The following is a 20,306-nucleotide window of genomic DNA, read 5'->3' as shown; positions in this document are numbered from 1 at the left end:
CAGACAGTGACCCAAGCTGGGAATCGAACCTGGGACCCTGGTGCTGTGAAGCAACAGTGCTAACCAGTGTGCTAACGTGCTGCCCAGTATTAATGCTGAGAGAGACACTGTCCCCTCGCACCACCCAATCAAACAGCGCCATCATTCCTTTACCAGGTTGGTCAACTTAAAGAGTTTCCGCACCAAACTATTGAATTTTCCAGATCGGTGATACTGGCCTGATTAGGCATTGCACACTCTCTTACTGGAGGCGCGAGATTTCCTTTTCAGGCCTCAGGTATCCACGGCTGTTCTTGTCTATGTCCACCACAGGGCATGTCGGAATGGCCAGCACACACATGTGCCAGATCTCCTTGACCTTGACATTGCACTGAAACTCTTTGGCCTGGATGTTTGGAGGGAGTGCTTCTGCAGAACCCAACTGTGTGCAGTGGAGAGGATAGGTCTCAGTGGGGGAGCTACCAAAGCCTGGGTCTAATTGGAAATTGGAGGTCATACATTTGATCAGGCTAAATGTACGGGAAGAGGTGACACTCTAATACTTCTTCCAGATACGTCATCTGTTTGAGCTCTCTATCCAGGAGAAGGAGGGGAGGGCGGTGTACAGGTACGAGAGCATAATGAAAACTATTTATTGTTAAAGCAAACTATGTATAGGTCACAATACAGGTCCCAGCTGGGACTCCTCTGTCTAGATTGAAGCCCATGCTGTTGGCATTAGTCTGGTTCACATGCTCGCCACCTCACCAACTGAGCAACCTGCCCCCTCCCCCTGATGCGCATATTGGAAAGAACAGATTCTCTTTCACTTCAGTAACATTGGGCAATGAAGTACAGTAACTTCGGGTGCACACTGATGTGAAACATTGCAGCTTAACTCAGGTACCTTTAACCAGTCTGATGCCCAAGGCTGTCGAAGATTTGATTACTGACAAAAGAACAACAATAGAGCAATCCGTGAAAGTACTGTACCCAAAAGACAAATGTTAAAAACATAACAGTGGAAGATGTTGAATAGTTCTCGTCAAGACCTTTTTATTTCAAAGACAGTTATTTTTTTGGTGGGACCTGTTAGGGAGAGAATGCCAGGATTTTCACCCAGCGATAGTGAAGGAATGATAGAGTGGACGTTCAGAGACTATTTCCTCAGGTGGATGTAGCTGTTACAAGGGGGCATAACTATAAGATTCAGGGTGGGAGATATAGGAGGGATGTCCGAGGTAGGTTCTTTACTCAGAGAGTGGTTAGGGTGTGGAATGGACTGCCTGCTGTGATAGTGGAGTCGGACACTTTAGGAACTTTCAAGTGGTTATTGGATAGGCACATGGAGCACACCAGAATGACAGGGAGTGGGATAGCTTGATCTTGGTTTCGGACAATGCTCGGCACAACATCGAGGGCCGAAGGGCCTGTTCTGTGCTGTACTGTTCTATGTTCTATGAGTGGGATTCTCCATTGGGTGACGGCAAAATCGTGAAACGCGTTTGGGAGGGGAATAGTTTCCGACGTTAAAATTGTGGTGAGCACCCATTTGACGCCAAATCGCAATTCCCGACAGTGGGGTCAATGCGGCCCAGAACGCAGGCACAGTAAACACCGTTTGCATATCATTAGCAGGCCCGACCCAGTATTCTCCGGGGCCTCCTTGATGCTCCGCCTCCGGTGGGCCGACTTCCCGATGGCGTGGTTCACTGTGCTAATAAAGGCAAGTATACCATGGTCGCGATTCTCCCAAAGGGAGACAAAAAGCCGACGCCGGAGTGAAACCCGGAGTGTTTCACTCCGGCGTCGGAGGCTGCTCCTTGCCGCCTATTCTCCTGCCCGCCGGGGGGGCTAGGAGCGGCGGCGCGTGAATCTCGGGCACCGGGCCTTGACGCTTGTGTCAAAGCGGCGTGCCGGGAATGACGCGGCCGGCGGCGCCTAAGTGACGTCAGCTGCGCATGCGCAGGTTGGCCGGCGCCAACCCGCGCATGCGGGGTTGCCGTCTTCCCCTCCGCTACCCCGCAAGACATGGCGGCTTGATCTTGCGGGGCGGCGGAGGGAAAAGAGTGCGTCTCTTAGAGACGCCAGCCCGACGATCGGTGGGCACCGATCGCGGGCCAGACATCTCATGAGCATGCCCGTGGTACTCGATCCTCCCTCCGCCCCCCACAGGCCCCACAAACACCGGTCGCACGCTGTTCACGCGGCAGCGACCAGGTGTGGTTGGCGCCGGCGTGAACCGGTCGGGTTCGGCAGGCCGCTCGGCCCAACCGGGCTGGAGAATCGCCGTGAGAAACGGCAAGCGGCGATTCTCCGAGCGGCCTGTCGAAAAACGCGACATGCCATTTTGGGTGGGATGGGAGAATCGCGGGGGGTGCCAGGGTGGCGTGTCATGATTACCCTGGCCCTCCCGTGATTCTCCCCCCCCCCCCGGCGTGGGGTGCGGAGATTCACGCCGCCCTGCGACGAACAGCTCCTCAGACACGGTCATAAACATCCCCCACCTTTTCGCAAACCCCTTTGCAGAGCCCCTTAATTCATACTTTATCTTCTCCAACCGGAGGAGGTCGTACAGGTCACCCAACCAAGCCACTACCCCAGGTGGCGATGCCAACCATATGCCTCCTTAACCACTTTATCCAGCTGCCCTGCTACCTTAAGGGATGGTGTCGAGCTTCTTGAGTGTTGTTGGAGCTACACTCATCCAGCAAGTGGGGAGTATTCCATCACACTCCTGACTTGTGCCTTGTAGATGGTAGACAGGCTTTGGGGATGTCAGGAGGAGGGTTGCTCGTTGCAAGATTTCTAGTCTTTGACCTGCTCTTGTAGCCATAGTATTGATAAGGCTAGTCCACTTCAGTTTCTGGTCAATGGTAACCCCCAGGATGGTGATAGTGGGGGATTCAGCGGCGGTAACATCAAAGGGTGACGGATAGATCCTTTCTAATTGGAAGTGGTCATTGCCTGGCACTTGCATGACACAAATGTTACTTATGTGAGGGGTCGCAGGTGAGGTGGGTTTGAAGAGAGAAGGTGATTCAACGTTCCAAATACCAAACTGTCTACCAACTACCAACTACACACTACCAACCAACATTATGCTCTCATATCAGCCACAAGAATTTAAATGAGCGTTTCAAGAATGCATTTCAAAATGTTAATTTTATCAACGTCTGGACAAGAGAGAGTTAGCACAATTGAGGCGGCGAAGGCTCTATATTTGAATACTGCCTCTGCTGATCTTAGCCAGGTCAGTGAATGGGACGTATCAAATTGGCCTCAGTGAATCCTGTTGATTAGTGTTTGTCTGTTGTTATGATCCCGGCTGATGTTACTACCGGACAAGTCATATTCCAGGATGGAACCTGGCTTGATAGATCCTGGGCGGGGTTCTCCGTCCCGCCAATCCCGTTTTCCAGCACGGCGCACCGGTAGCAGGATTCTCCATTCCCACAGCCGGCCAATGAGGTTTCCCATTGTGGGCCACCCCATGCTGTCAAAAAATTTGCGGGCGTGAGTGCGATGCCAGCGAGGCAGAAGTTCCCGCCGACGGGGAATCCCGCAGCTTGACTTTTATTTTTTGCTTAGATACGTGGATGAACTGTCACGGGACTGTTAATGAACTTTTATCAAAAGAATAAAAAGATATATTAAAGAAGTAAAGGTGAACTATAATACCCACTGCTCCTTCATCCCAGCTGTACCTTTATAGATATACACAGGTCTGTAAGGATACGTTCCAAAATGTAACTTATATCCTAATGTTCTCATTAATACATAGTCCATGTCAACCAATCGGTGAAATAGAATCAGACACTTTGAAGCCATGTGACAGATGTCAACCAATTAAATGTTTCTGATTTTCTCATCAATTCGCCTCATCTTGTTACACTCTGAACCAATTGCTCTAGCTGAAATTCTGTCATTCACACGAGGGTCTCTCAGCTGGGTTTTACCTGAGTTCAATTCCGAGCCAGAATGGGTGTCTGTGCGGAGTTTTCGCATTCGTTCCTTGTCTGCCTGGGTTTCCTCCGGGTGCTCTGGTTTCCTCCCACAGTCCAAAGATGTGCAGGTTAGGTGGATTGGCTATGTTAAGCTGCCCCTAGTGGGGTTACAGAGATTGGACCTAGGTAGAATGCTCTTTCGGAGGGTCAGTGCAGTCTCAGTGGGCCGAATGGCCTCCTGCACTGTCGGGATTCTATGGTTTGATGGTTTAGTTCTATGAATGCAGGCAAAGTTAGAAGTGAAACTAAACCTGGAGTCTTTAACTTTCTTAACACGTAAATACAGAAACATAATATTGAGCTTGAGCTTAAATTTAAACTTAATCTTATTTGTAACACACACGATACAGATAGAAATTACTTAAAGCGGTGGAGGCGGCCTCATATAGAGGCACAGGTTTAGGGGCACTGGTAATGGCACCTCTGCGTCCTTGCTGGCTCGATACTCAACAAGCCCAGTGGTAGTGGTGGCCTTGAGAGTGTGGGGACAGTGGCGGAAGTACATTGGAGTGGTGGGGTGTCGGTACGAACACCTATTTGTGGCAACCACTGGTTTGTACCGGGGGGGGTTGGATGGAGGATTTCGGAGGTGGCAGCGAGCTGGGATCGAGCGGTTTGGGGACCTGTTTGTTGACGGCAGCTTTCCGTGCTTGGAGGAGAGGTTTGAGCTGCCAGGTGGGAATGGGTTCCGCTACCGGCAGGTGAGGGACTTTGCACGGAGGCAGTTTGCGACCTTTCCGCACCTACCGCCCCAGGGAATACAGGACAAGGTAGTGTCGAAAACGGGAGTGGGGGAGGGGAAGGTCTCAGAAATGTATAAAGAACTCATGGAATGGGAGGTAACCCCGATAGGGGAGGTAAAGCTAAAATGGGAGGAAGAGTTGGGCAAGGAATTAGAGGCAGGGTTGTGGGAGGATGCCTCGAGTAGGGTTAACTCACCCTCGCCATGTGCCAGGCTCAGCCTGATACAATTCAAGGTGGTCCACAGGGCGCATATGACTGTGACCCGAATGAGCAGGTTCTTAGAAGGGGTGGAGGATAGATGTGGGCGCTGTGCGGGAGGGCCCGCGAATCAGGTCCCCATGTTTTGGGTGTGTCCGAAAATTAGGGGATTTTAGCAAGGATTTGCCGATGTCATGTCCACGGTATTGAAGGTACAGGTGGTTCCGAGTCCAGAGGTGGCAATTGTTGGTGTTTCGGAAGACCCTGGAGTCCAGGGGGCGAGAGAGGCTGACGTTTTGGCCTTTGCCTCCCTGGTAGCCCGGAGATGGATCTTACTGGTGTGGAAGGACTCGGAACCTCTAATATTGAGGGTTTGGGTCAGTGGCATGGCCGGGTTTCTCAGGCTTGAGAAGATCAAGTTCACCCTGAGGGGATCGATGTTAGGGTTCGCCCGGAGGTGGCAGCCGTTTATCGATTTCTTTGGGGAAAATTAAGCTGGCAGCAGATGTAAGCGGGGAGGGGGGGGCGGTGGAGTAAATGGAAAGAGGGAGGCAGGTGGGGTTGGTTGAGGTGGGAAATAGTTAGTGGGTAAGGGGGCGGGGGAATTGTGTGTGTAAGGCACATTGGCTAGGTTTGGTTGTTGGTTGGATGGGTGTTATTTGTTCTGTTGTCTTTTGTCCTCCTGAAAATGATTGTTAAAAACGTGAAGGAGCTGCGCTCCGAAAGCTAGTGATTGGAAGCAAACCTGTTGGACTTTGACCTGGTGTTGTAAGACTTCTTACTGTTTTTTTCCATGAACAGGCATCACTTTCTCACTCCGTCTCTTTGGCACAACTAGGTATGTATATCTGCCAGATCAACACTTCCCCAGCCACAACTAGTGAACAATATGTTATAGAGGTGGCACGGTGTCACAGTAGTTAGCACTGCTGCCTCACAGCACCAGGGTCTCGGTTCCATTCTGGCACTGGGTGGCTGTCTGTGTGGAGTTTGCATGTCCTCCCCGTGTCTGCGTGAGTTTCCTTCCACAGTCCGAAGACATGCCGGTTAGGTGGATCGGCCATGTTAAAATGACCCTTAGTGTTCAACAATATGCAGGTTAGAGAGGTTATGGGAATAGTGCAGGGGAGTGGGCCTAGGTAGGGTGCTCTTTCAGAGACTCGATGGGCCGAATGGCCTTCTGCACTATTGACATTCTATCATTGGCTTAAGGAATGGGTTTTCATTATTAGGGCCAAAATGCATAAATCATGTGGAAAAACAATTTACCTAATTTGTATCCTTTTTTTTAAACCAAAGTCACTCCAGCAAAAGTAAGGGATACTAAAGAGATTCTGCCAAATAGCCTGAGGAGTTCTATTCTCTGGAAGACATCTCAGTGACCCAAGAAACTGAAGCCCTGCCTCCTGCACCAGTTCTTTAGCCACGTGTTCAACTGCACTTTATCCTCCGATTCTCCGGCTGTGAGGCTATGTCCGGAGGAAGTGTCTAGTTTTTCAATGAAAATGTCGGCAGCACCCCCCGGGATCGATGCTCCGCCCAGCGGGGGGGCCGAGCAGCCACACCACGTAAAACCCCCGATATTTCCGACATAAACGGCCGGAGAATTTCCGGGTCCTTGGCCACGCATGCACCGGTCGCGCCGTACAACATGGCGTCGGCCGCGCATGGACCCGGCCAAATGGTGTCCCCCTGGACACCCCCTCGCCACCTCCTGGACACCTCCCACCAGTACCCCCCAGCCCTCGCCGAAACCCCCCCCCCCCCTCCCCCGCCCGCAGCCTGCCCTCCCCTCCCGATTGTGGCGGCGCTGGACGCAGTCTGCAGCCACCACACTGGGCTTTTGAAAACTCTGACCACACGCGACCCGCGCGGTCAGGAACTTGGCCCATTGGGGGCAGAGCATCGGGGAAGGGCCTCTTGCAACGGCGTGCGGCACGCGCCTCGATGATGCCGATTTGGAGGGGGCGGAGCATCCGAAAAACGGCGCCGACCCCGATTCGGTCGGAATTGGGATTCTCCGCCCGATCGCTAACATTTTGGTGTCGGAACAGCAGAGAATGCCGCCCCTGATCTCCAACGCTAAATGATGATATGGGATTGCTCCCCTTTTGATTAACCCTTTCTCTGCTGTTCTGTTTTAATTTTGTAACCCCTTGGAACACATTGCAAAATAGGCGAACAATAGCAACATTTCAAGTGCAAAGTTTCGTTGGTCACCCAATTTCCCGCAGTGTTCACTGATTAGATCTGGGAGCCCAGGGCACTAAAGGCAAAATTCTAACATCGGCATTGGAGGGAGTGCAGAATGATACCTGGACTCGGCAAGTGTTAAATTATTATTTTTAAAAAATAAATAAATTTAGAATATCCAATTCATTTTTTCCAATTAAGGGGTAATTTTAACATGGCCAATCCACCTAACCTGCACATCTTTGGGTTGTGGGGGTGAAACCCACGCAGACACGGGGAGAATGTGCAAACTCCACACGGACAGTGACCCAGGGCCAGGATCGAACCTGGGTCCTCAGCGCCGTAGGCAGCAATGCTAACCACTGTGCCACCGTGCTGCCAGCAAGTGTTAAATTATGAGGTGCCTTTTCACAAACTAGGGTTGTGTTCCCTGCAATTTCGAAGTTTGAGGTATGATTTAATCAAGGTTTTCAATGTATTAAGGGAAACAGATTGGGTGAGAAGTTGATTCCATTGGTTGGGGAGTCTCGGGGCATAATCAAAAATGTAGAGCGAGACCTTTCAGGAGTGAAATGATTAAACTTCTTCACACGAAGGGTGGTAGAAGGTTGAAACTGTTCCACAAACGGCGATCGACGCATCAGCAATTTAAAAAAATAGATTTTGTTCGCGAAAGGCATCGAAGGATTTGCAGCAGGGCTAGGCGTGGGGAGCTAGGTAACAGCTTAGCCATAGAATGGCTAGCACAACAGGTTGAAGGGGCTGAATGGCCTATTCGTATTTTTATTCGCCTTTCAGTACAGGTCAAATAAAAATAGAAAATGCCGGAAATACTCAGCAGGTCAGGCAACATCTGTGGCGAGAGTTAGCATTTCAGGTCTGGTTTAAATGAAAGGTAACAGACCTGAAATAATAACTCTAATTCTCTCTCCACAGATGCTGCCTGACGGACTGAGTGGCATCCAACAGGTTTGACTTTTATTTTAGATTTCCAGCACCTGCAGAAGGTTGAGATCAAACCGGGACCGTTTGGCTACATTGAAGAAAAAGAAACTGACTTCCATTTATATAGCGCCCTACTGTGACCTTGTGATCTCCGAAAGCTCCTGACAGCCAATCAAATACTCGTTGAAGTGGCGTTGCTGTTGCAATGTGGTAAACGTGACAGCCAATTGGCACAGGGCAGGATCCCACAAGCAATATGATAATGACCATAGAACATAGAACAGTACAGCACAGAACAGGCCCTTCAGCCCTCGATGCTGCGCCGAGCATTGTCCGAAACCAAAGTCAGGTGATGTGTTTCAGTCATAAAGGTGTCTTTGCTGTCTGTAGGGCTCCATTGTACAGTGTAGTCTGCTCGGCGGCCAACAGGGGGGGCAGTGCTTTTGTTTTATGTTTCCAAGCAAGACTGTAACCTGGGCCCAGGCTGCAAACAGCACCAGCTTGACAGGAGGGAGTGTTTCAGTTGAAGGAAAATACTTTCTCTTTTACTGTGTTATTCTTTCTTGCCGGCTGCTCCTGTCTCAACAGCGCTCAAAGCCGTGTGACAAAAAATGTGTGGGGCATGTATGTTTAAGTAAACACCTGACAATACCAAGGGGTCAGGGACGCATCAACCTGGCTGACTGAATGTTTACCAGCCTCACACCGAGACTTGGCAGACTCCATTCGTGTGAGGTTCTCTTTTTTTTTTCCATCCACTGTTTCCCTTGTGCAAAACTAGAGATCAAACGCAGGTCATATTTGATAAAGGTGTTGGCCAATATTACGTCACCTGAGTCACATTTCACAGTCAGATGGCCAGGCTTGGTGAGGAAGGCAGCTGGTATGCAGCTTGTTATCTTGAGTCAGTCCCGGCCAATTATAAGGTCACAGTTGCGGGGTCCGAGAGGCACGTCTGTAAATAACTCACCAAACATTTGGGTAGTTTGCTCCAGGGAGGCAATTGGTAACATCATTCTACAGGTGTTGGTGATGGAGGTGGTGGTGGGGGGGGGGGGGGGGGGGGGGGATGGGGGGGGGGGGGGGGTCACTATCCGTTCATCAGTTAGCTTCTAAGGCCAGTCAGAATTCTTCTCCTGTAAGCTTTTCAATGTTTTTTTGTCCTTGCACTTCTCTCCTGAATCTGCTTGAGAATAGCCATTCTTAATGTGGTGATCTGGTTAGCTAGGGTGGCAGCTGTGGTATGAGGGTCTGGTGTAGAAAGGGTTAACGTGGGACTGGGTGTCATAATATACACCAGTATATCATGGTGCAGACACATACTGAGGGACATACACTAGGACCAATCAACATGCACAAACACCGCAGCCAATCACCAGTTAGAACACACACACTATACAGGCAGAGGGCATCACTTTTCCCGCTCATTCTGGGTGCTGCCTCTCAGAAGCACAAGAGCTCATCAAGTACAGTACAGACTCTCACCACGTGCTGAGAGATTCAACTGGTTCGGACAGGCACAGGTCTCTAGTTAAACTAGCATCGTTTAAACCCACAGTTCTCGTATGTCTATTATTTTATAAGTAGTTAATAAAAATAGAGTTGAACCTTCTTCAGTGTTGGTGGCATATGTCTGCTTCACAAGTCTACACTGCCCAACACTTCACTGGGTACAGTACCACCCACAGTGTGATGTAAAGGAACACATGACCCGGGTCTAGAGGGCAGTCTTCTACTGGACAGAGACATGTGTAGAGGCAAGCACGGACACAGCTCCATGCTTAGACCGTACACTGTACATATGCACTTAATTAGAAGTAGTTAATAAACACTGAAGGTGGGATTTTCCAGCTCCCACCTGCCGTTGGGATCATCCGGCCATGCTGAAAATCAATGGAGTTTCGGCTGGCTTCCCACATTCCCGATGGGGAATCTCGCCACAGTGGGCCAGAAAATCCCAGTCTCACTGCTAAACTCTACCAAACTCAGAACCTGTTCATCAGCCCTCTGAGCTATTCACATCTTACAACAGAAGCATCAAGGCTCACAGGAGCAAGTGCCCCTCAATTTCTATAACAGTTCCTATTACAATTAATGATTTTCTCCCAACGTTTTGAAAGCTAACCTTAATTAGGCGTTATGAGAGAGTAGCTTAATCAGCCTCAAGATATAATTTCATTACTACTCGTGAAGTTGAATATAACTTTACTGCTTAGTATCAGCCTGGCTTCATGATCGCACATGTGACTTCAAGACCCACTCCAGGACTTGAACACATACCTTGGCTGGTATACAGGGGGAGTGCTGCATGTCTCAGCTGGGCTGCCTTTCAGGTAAATCGTTAAATCCATGGTTCTGCCTACCTCTTGAGTGGATTTAAGGATCCCATGGCTCCCGTGGAACACAGAGTACTCAATCCCTCAATGAAAATCATCAAAAAATAGATTCGCTGGCTATAATCTCACTGCTGTTGTGACATCTTCCTACGGGTAAATTGGCCACTGTTTTTGCTTATGTCAGAACAATCATTGCACTTCAAGCGTAATTTGGATTTCTCATCCCAGGCTTAAATCCCTTTATAGCCTCGCCCATCCCTATTTCTGCAATCTTCCCCAGCCCTTCAGCCAACTGGGAACTCTGTGCTCCTCCAATATTTGCCTCTTGTGCATCTTCCACTCCCTTTACAGCCGGCTGTGCCGAGTCTGGGCTCTTGTGAAAGAATCTTGTGAAACTATGAGGAAGAGGAAATGTTAGTTGGGCCAGGTTGTATGCGCAGATGGATGGCCCACTGTGTCATTCTAATATCAGGAGTCAACTCTTTTGAAATTAGCAGGAAAGGTGGATCTAAATTGAATTGATTGAAAGGTTCATTGAGTCAAAGAATGGTTACAGCACAGAAGGAGGCCATTAAGCCCATGTCCATGCTGGCCCTCTGCAAGAGAAATTCACCCTGAGCAATGCCCCTACCTTTGCCCTGTCACCCTGCAATCTTTTCCTTTTCAGATAATGACCCAATTCTCTTTTGGATGCCATGATTGAATCTGCCTCCACCACACTCCCAGGCAGTGCATGCCAGAAAAATGTTTCCCCATATGGCCATTGGTTCTCTTACCAGAATCAGTGCTCTGTGCTTCTCAAACCATCCTTGCTACACCCTCTTGCAATGCCTTTGCATCCTTCCAAAAGTGTATTTTCTTATAAACACGGAGAAGGCTCGTAGCCATTCGACCATTATGTTAACACTGAGATTACTAGTGACAGCGTCGACATTTTACCATAGAACCATAGAATTCAAACAGTGCAGAAAAGGGCCATTCGGCCCATCGAGTCTGCACCGACCCTCTGAAGGAGAACCCTACCCAGGACCACTCCCTATCCCCGCTTTGATTGGTCCTTGTAGTCCCCCCTGCCTCCCATTCTGCTTTTCATTCCTTCCCTTACTTTCATTTCCTCTACCTCAGAATCGCCATTTCTTTCGTAATCTCAATCGATACCTGTCTAAATATGTTTAATTCCATACTTGTTTTAGACTCGGACTGTCTGCCGCTTGCCTCAATTCATTTTTTTTTGGGAAACATTTTATTGAGGCATTTATAATTTTAACATTTTCACATATTAACATTCTAAATAACAGAACGGGCCAACACACACAAAATGCCACAGTAACATGCCCAACTTCCCCCCCCCCGCCCTAAATCCTAGCTACCCATATATTTGTTTCCCCCAATTCTTGACGAGCTTTCTTTCTCTCTGTGCCAATCTCTCTCTCTCATTTCCTCCCTCCTTGTCTCAATTTTCTTTTTCTCATTTCCTCTGTCCGTCTGCCTCAGTTGGCTTTGCTCATTATCTCTCCATTCCCCATTCTTTCTTTCTCCCTCTTTAGTTAACTTGCTTTTTTCTTGTTTCCTCTTTCTCTTTTCTCTCACTTCGCTCTGCTTAATTCCATCTCTTAGTCCCTCTCAATCAATCTCATTCGATCTCTTCTTGCCTCTATCTTTTTTTTCACCTTTTCCCATCTCGAGAAATTCTCCTGCAAGTTATCAGCAGCATCTCTTGGGCTCATAAATCTAAATAACATCATCACGTTTCTTTCAATTGCAGAATCCGGAAGTATTGAAACACTGTGGCAGTGGCTGTAGTCCGTTTACTTCTTGAGCGGGGTTGCTGATCCATTAACTGTTTCATTTGAGCATGAAGCGCAGGTTCCATCATATGCTAGTGGGTTTAGACAAAAAACAGATGAATCAATTACAGACAGATTAACTAGTTTACCCAGTGACGGGTCCATTCCACAATCGCTACTGTAGTTAAAAAAATAAAACTGCGAGCATTGGTAAATTGTTCTGGTTCCAGCTATCAGGGGTGGTGGATGTTGAATTCTGAATGATGCTCCCTCGACAAAAGCCCATTTGTCCTCATCTGTTATCAAAACTGGTCCTACGATCTGTCACAAGAACGGACGTTTGAGAGAGTCCCATTTCTCTGGGAGAATCTCCAATTCCCCCAATGCACATATTTATCCATACAATTGTTTAGAACTTCAGCCAGTTCCTATTTTGTTTATCTTTCCCACAGGATTGCGGTTCAGAAACACTTAATTGGCTAAAAAGCACTTTGGGCTGCCCTGAGGTTGTGACAGGCGCTAACTAAATGAATTCTTTCTGATTACTTACATTGCATTCTGATTTGTCCCATTTTGAGTTTTTACGAGGGTCATTTGTAACGCTACTGCCTCGCTGATAGATCAATAGGAAAACAAAACATCAAGGCCTGTTTGTGAGTCAGCAACTTGATAATACTAATAATAATCGCTTATTGTCACAAGTAGGCTTCAATGAAGTTACTGTGAAAAGCCCCTAGTCATCACATTCTGGCACCTGTTCGGGGAGGTCCCAGGTTCGATTCCCGGCTGGGTCACTGTCTGTGCGGAGTCTGCACGTCCTCCCCGTGTGTGCGTGGGTTTCCTCCGGGTGCTCCGGTTTCCTCCCACAGTCCAAAGATGTGCGGGTTAGGTGGATTGGCCATGCTAAATTGCCCGTAGTGTCCTAATAAGTAAGGTTAAGGGGGGGGGGGTTGTTGGGTTATGGGTATAGGGTGGATACGTGGGTTTGAGTAGGTGATCATTGCTCGGCACAACATCGAGGGCCGAAGGGCCTGTTCTGTGCTGTACTGTTCTATATGACATGTAGGCCAGACCAGGTAAGGATGGCAGATTTCCTTCCCTAAAGGATATTAATGAACCAGATGGGTTTCTATGACAATCGACAATGGTTTCATGATCATCATTAGACTTTTGATTCCAGATTTCTACTGAATTCAAATGTCACCACCTGCCAGAGTGGGATTCGAACCCGGGTTCTTCGAGCATTCCGCTGGATTTCTGGTTTACTAGTCCAGGGATAATATCACTATGCCACCGTCTCCCCTGGAACATTAAAAGTTTAATAACTGTACACCGGATGTTATAAATGTATCCATGCTCATTTATTTAAGTAGGTGCCAAAACCCATGTGTATCTGGTTGTGATGTCAGCCCCAGCTCTGTGTTTACAATCTCCCCTCTGATGGAGAAGGCTGTGGGTTCATTTCTCGTTTAAGAGCCTTGAGCACAAAACCCGGGCTGACAATTCAGTGCAGTTCTGAAGGATTACCGCCGCCATGGGGTGATGTGCGAAATTCACCGCCTCGCAACACAGCAAACGTGAACCGCGCTTGGGCGGGCAATCGGGCGTGCACCGAAAATCGAGGTCTGCACCCAGCGGCCGTCACGCTCTGGTCCCTCGCTGGTGGCGATACCAGGGTTTGTGCCCCCCCCCCCCCCCCCCCCCCGCCAGCGGCGGCACGCAAAACCCGGCATTTGCATTCATTTGAATGTAATTAGCGGGTTTGACCCACGATGCTCTGGGCCTCGGCAATGATCCACCCCTCTCAGGCAAGAGGTCACGCTGGCACGGTTTACTACAGGTATTTACAAATGGGGACTGGGCCCAAGGCAGCTGAGGGGGAGAAAGAAGGTCAACAAAGTTTGGCGGGCGGGGGGGGGGGGGGAAGAGAGGGCAAGAGCCAGGGTGATGGGAGGGGGGGGGGAGTAGCGGAGAACAACTTGGTGATTGGTCTGTGGATTTGGGTGTCTCCCTCGGATCAAGATGGCCTGGCTCAGACCGCCATTACCGCGTTATTTGTTTTAAACGCACCCATTTGGTACAAGTTAAGGGTTACAGGCCCCTTGCCGCCCACTATGCTGGCTGCTCACTGTGTTCTGTAAATATTCACAGAGCCTCTGATCATTTGCAAGCCCACCCAGGCCGTCCCTCTGGAAACCCGGTGACGCTAGAGGGCCCAGCCGTCCAACTTGCCAAGGAGAGGCGCTGCTTCAGGCCGCGTGTATACCCTCAGTGCCTGTCCTTCGAGGACATGCCAGACCATGTGTGTCGCCAAAGACTCACTGGGTAAGTTGTTCTACCAGGCAGCCTCACACATCTGGCCCCATTCCCTGCCGTCTCTGCAGGTGACCCCAGGTGGAATGTTCAATAGCCCCATGCCATGCTGGACCCACCCCATCCCTCAAACCCATCAGACAGAGGGTTGAAGCAGGATGGAATGTTGGTAAAAGGTTGGTTTAATAGTGACCATATACATTATTGTGCCCTGACCCCCTAACTCTAATCTATGCAAACTTAACTGGTGCCTAACTTTCTTATTTTACTTGATGTATCGTTCCTTCTAGGTGTGATCCCAGATGCACATCAGATATCGAGGTGGCCCCCTGCGTATAGAACATAGAACAGTACAGCACAGAACAGGCCCTTCGGCCCTCGATGTTGTGCCGAGCAATGATCACCCTACTTAAACCCACGTAACCCGTATACCCGTAACCCAACAATCCCCCCATTAACCTTACACTACGGGCAATTTAGCATGGCCAATCCACCTAACCCGCACATCTTTGGACTGTGGGAGGAAACCGGAGCACCCGGAGGAAACCCACGCACACACGGGGAGGACGTGCAGAGGGCGTATGTTACCCTCTGACCTGAGGTGTCTTTGGCAGTCATTCTCTGGAGGGCCCTGGGCCTGGATGGGCCCGGCCGACTTTCAGGTGTAACTGGTGAGAAGGTGCCACCTTGTGCTGCCTGCTGCCCATGAGATGCGCCAGTGTCAGGTGGGGGGTTGGGGGGGGGGGGGGGAATTCAGAAGAGTTGAGTTATTCCAGCATCTCCCCTGCGGGAGGCACTGGCAGAGGCTCTATCACTTCATTCTCCCTCGGGGTGCTCAATGGCCCCCAGACTGCTCCATGATGGTGAGGCTGGAGTGAGCTCTAGAGGCTCCACCATCACCTGGCACTGCCAGTCCTTGGAGGCTCGCTCTCGTCTCAACCAGGGTCTCGATGCCCTCAACCATGGAGCATAGAGATTGGGCCACGTCCCTCAGCGAGTGAGTCATGTCCCTCTGGATCTCAGTCATGTCCCTCTGTGACTGGCCCAGGTCAGTCAGTGACACCCTCAGCCATGACTCTTTGTGACTGGGAAAGCTCTAGGGTGCCATGTGGGCCTGGTACATGTCTCCCTGTGGCTGCACTCCCCTGTCCTGAGCCTCAGCCATCGATCGCACAGTGTGCCCCAAGCCTCGGGCATCTTGACCCATGGCTGACATTTTTGACCCAAGACTTCCACGGTGGATGTCACCTGATCAGTGTTGACCTGGGAACCACGCATTGTCGGCACCATCTCCTGCACTTGAAGGCAGTTGGATCCTCCAACTGAACCTGCAGATCCTGGAACATCGCTGACAATCCCTCCTGCAGATCCTGGCTCTTTGTCTGCTTCTCCACCAATGATACTTCCGAGAAGCACAATATCTGTCCGGATTACAGCTGGTACCTGGGATCGGGCAGCCATCCAACCACCCGCTCCCTCAGGAGTCCCTACCTCCACCTGATGGGCTCCAACATGTGTGATGTGCGCACCAGAAGGTGACCCAGGAACCTCTTCACTAAAATGCCCCACTGAGGTGGTTGTCTCTCCGATCGTGGAGGGTGCAGGTGAATGCAGAGCAGGGAAGTCGGTGTCATCCCCGAACTCGTCTTCCAGGGTGTGCTGGGGATCTGGCTGGGGGTGAGGTAGCCTGGGTGGGTCGGCCTGGTCTGATGGTGATTCTGCAAGACGAAAGACAAGACACATGGTGAGATCTTGGGAAGGAGTGGTTAAGGGGAGATGGGTGACTCACTTGCTATAGGGATATCATTTTGAATTAGGGACTCACTTGGTTGTCGCATACCGACCTCCGCCTTGGGAATAGCCCTCTCCTGCTCCTCCCTGGATAATGCCCTCACCCTCTGCTGAGTGGGGCTGAGGGCCCGGAGGTCCAGCATGCCCCCTCTGGGTTTTTTTCCTGCTCCCTTCTATTATGGACTGTTTTTTCCTCAGGGACACATATAGGACAAGGTGAGATGCAGGGAGGCAAGTTACACTGGGTAGTTTCAGAGAGCGGTCTGTAGCTGGTGGCATGTCTGGGCAAGACACGTGACCAAGGAGGACAATACAGCTGTTGGGGTTTGGTGCAGGGAGTGATGTGAGGAAGATGCGGGCATATGGGTTTTGATTGGCCTCTGGGGAGGGAATGGTGGTGTGGTTTCATGGAATTTACAGTGCAGAAGGAGGCCATTCGGCCCATTGAGTCTGCACCGGCTCTTGGAAAGAGCACCCTACCCAAGGTCAACACCTCCACCCTATCCCCATAACCCAGTAACCCCACTCAACACTAAGGGCAATTTTGGACACTGAGGGCAATTTATCATGGCCAATCCACCTTACCTGCACATCTTTGGACTGTGGGAGAAACCGGGGCACCCGGAGGAAACCCACGCAGACACTGGAAGGATGTGCAGGCTCAGCACAGACAGTGACCCAAGCCGGGAATCGAACCTGGGACCCTGGAGCTGTGAAGCAATTGTGCTATCCACAATGCTACCATGCTGCCCTTGAAGTGAGGGATGAGAGTGATGTCAGGAGAACAGAAGTGGTGACTCACCCGTGCTGCCCTAAGGAGGTCATCCATCTTCCTGCGGGACTGCGCGCCAGTCTGCCTGGTGGGGCTCACCATGCTGTGCGCCTCGGACACGTCCGAACAGGCTGGGTTGATGACCGCGGGCGGGCGCCTCCGACCCACCCTGGGACAGAGGGTGTCCCGCCTCTCCTCCACTGCATCCAACATTCGGTCAAGCTCCGCGTCCACAAATCGGGGTGGTGGGGGGGGGGGGGGGGGGGGGGGGGGGGGGGGGGGGGGGGGGGGGGGGGGGGGGGGAGGCGGGGGCAGCTCTTCGTGGAGCCATCTTCTCTTGGCTGGAATGAGAGTGTGTGGGAAGTGGAGTGAGTGCATATAAGCAGCTACAGTTTGTCAAGCTCTCCAGCGCCAATTCCGGCCCCAGCGAATCTGACATTGGCGGGAATGAGAATTGTTCTCGATTCATGTGGGCAGAGTTTTGGCCCATTAACGTGTCATGAATTGCTCGAGAAATAGCACCCCAAATGGCCCTTCAGTCCCGGCGTCAACACTTAGTCTCTCAAACATAGAATGTCGCTCGCCATCTTTCAGATGAGATATCAGGCCAAGGTCGGGCTCCTTTGGTGAATGTTAACGGTCTCCAGATGTGGGCTGAGATTCTCTGGTGTCCCCACGGCGTGCTTCTTCGCGGTGGGAGGCAGCTCGCCCATTGGCTGATAGCAGGATCTCCTGGTCCCTTCGTTGTCAATCGGATTTCCCATCGAATCCAGCCCACGTTGCCGGGAAACCCAAGGTGGGGATGTACCATTGGCCGGACCGGAAGATGGTGCCCGTGATTTTGTAGAAGAGCAGGGCAGTTCCCCCCAGTGCTCTGGCCAACATGTATCCCTCAACCGACATCACAAATTAAAAACCTGATAATTTGACCGTTGCTATTGGCGGGATCTTGTTGCTGTGTTTCCCACATTCCCACAGTGACTGCATTTTAAAGTATTTCACTACCTGTAAAACCCCTGAGACTGTCAAAGATGTCATATAATTGCAAATGTGGGGCAGCTCGGTGGCGCAGTGGTTAACTCTGCTGCCTCATGCCGCCGAGGTCCCAGGTTCAATCCCGGCTCCGGTCACTGTCCGTGTGGAGTTTGCACATTCTCCCCGTGTCTGTGTGGGTCTCACCCCCGCAACACAAAGATGTGTAGGGTGGTGGATTGGCAACACTATATTGCCCCTTAATTGGAAAAAATAATAATTGGGTACTCTAAATTTATATTTTTAAAAATTGCTAATTTATTTTTATATGCTTAATGAAGTATAATAAATGAAAAATGTGTCAATCATACAGGTCAGTATGAAGGGAAGACTGCCTGATATTGTTCTAGCTGGTCACATCCTCTGTTATTCCGTATCTCTGACATGAAGGTGGGGCATCAGAAAGCGACAATTGAACAAAGCAGTCAATGGCCTCACGCCAGTCACGGGTGGGCCATATGGGGCAGCCCGATGGCACAGTGGCTAGCACTCCTGCCTCACAGCGCCAGGGCCCCGGGTTCGATTCCGGCCTTGGGTGACTGTCTGCGTGGAGTTTGCACATTCTCCCCGTGACTACGTGGGTTTCCGCCGGCTGCTCCGATTCCCTCCCACAATCCAAAGATGTGCAGGCTAGGAGGGTTGGCCACTGCTCAATTGACCCTTCACAACCAAAGGTTAAGTGGAGTTATGGTTGGCCTAGGTCAGGCTCTGTTTCGGAGGGTTTGTGCTGACTAGATGGGCCAAATGGCCTCCTTCTGCACTTGTAGGGATTCTGTGATTCTATATGCAACTCATGAAATGTTAGTAGGTCACTTGAACATAATATGTATTGAGTACCGTCTGAGTTCACCAGCAAACACCTATTGGCCAACTTGCCTGCTTCTGTGCTGCCAAATTCAATCGAAGCCTTTCAAAATTATTGTATATTGTTTTCTTTTTTATCTTTCTCCCTTTCTTTCCCAAACGTGATGATTCCTTTCTGGGATATTTTTCACAAAGGATTCCATAGAATATGGGAACAGAAACAAGCCATTCGGCCCGACCGGTCCCTGCTGGCCTTCCACTCAAGCCTCTGGTCTAAATTTATCATTGTGACCATTGATTCCCTTCTCCCTCATGTGCTTGTCCAGTTTCCCCTTCAATGCATCCATATTATACACTTCGGCCACTCGCTGTGGTTCTGAGTTCTACATTCTCACCATTCTCTGGGGAAGGAAGTTTCTTGAGAATTCCCTATCAGATCTCTTGCTCACTATCATTTCTTGATGGACTCAAGTTATGCTTTTCCTCATGAGAGGAAGTGTTATTCTGTATTGACTCTGTAAAGCCTTTCATAACTTTAAAATTCTCTTTCATGGGCCCTGGTTGGCACCTAGCCCTGGCGAGCATCACTGCTGGGTGAGTTTTAATCGTCAGTGTAGAGGCCATTCAATCACAGAGCTGTCATAGCCTCTCCGCTTCCAACGTCCCTACATAACGCAGCTACCGCCAGCAAAGATAGCGCCCCTGAGCAGAATTTCTGGCCAATTGGTGCTCAGAGACAGCAAAGTCAATTGTAGTGTCTTTAACACTTACCAAATCAAGTTATTAAAGAGCAGGTATTAAACCTGCTACCGTGCTGGGTTGCTACTGTTTGTTGAGCCATATATCATTGTTGCTTAAAATCTAATACACCTGATAGCATTTGATACTTTATTGGAAATGATCTAGTGCAAGAGGAAGTGGGCGGGATGGGGGTAATAATGCCCTGGTCCCCGGGGTAGATCGGGATGACCCTTGCAAACTCTGCTCTGAAACAGAGCAAAGAAGCGAAACACATGCTGAATCGCAGTTTTACCTGAACTCTGCCTCCTGCTGGCTGAATATTGAAGAGCACCACCACTCATGGAGAAGCCAATAAACCAAAGATGCAACAAAATATACAACGGGGGCGATTCCAGCCTGCGTTAGCCGTGTTTCCCCATTCTCGCTGGCGAGATCCTGTTTTCTGAGCCCCTCGCCGGTGACATAACGGGAGGTTGTGAACCTGATTTAATTACATTAGCACCTCATTATTGACAACCCCCCCCCCCCCCCCTCCCCCCCGCCCCCCACCCCCCGCCCGACTGGACTTTCTCCCTTCACTGAATATTGATCAGTCGCCGACGTGAATTCCAACAGCTGTGTAAAAGCGAGACCCTGGCGCCCTCACCTCCGAAGGGGAGGTGGG

The sequence above is a fragment of the Scyliorhinus canicula genome, chromosome 12, assembly GCF_902713615.1.
Source record: "Scyliorhinus canicula chromosome 12, sScyCan1.1, whole genome shotgun sequence".
Classification (NCBI taxonomy): Eukaryota; Metazoa; Chordata; class Chondrichthyes; order Carcharhiniformes; family Scyliorhinidae; genus Scyliorhinus; species Scyliorhinus canicula.
This window is presented reverse-complemented; position numbering follows the sequence as displayed.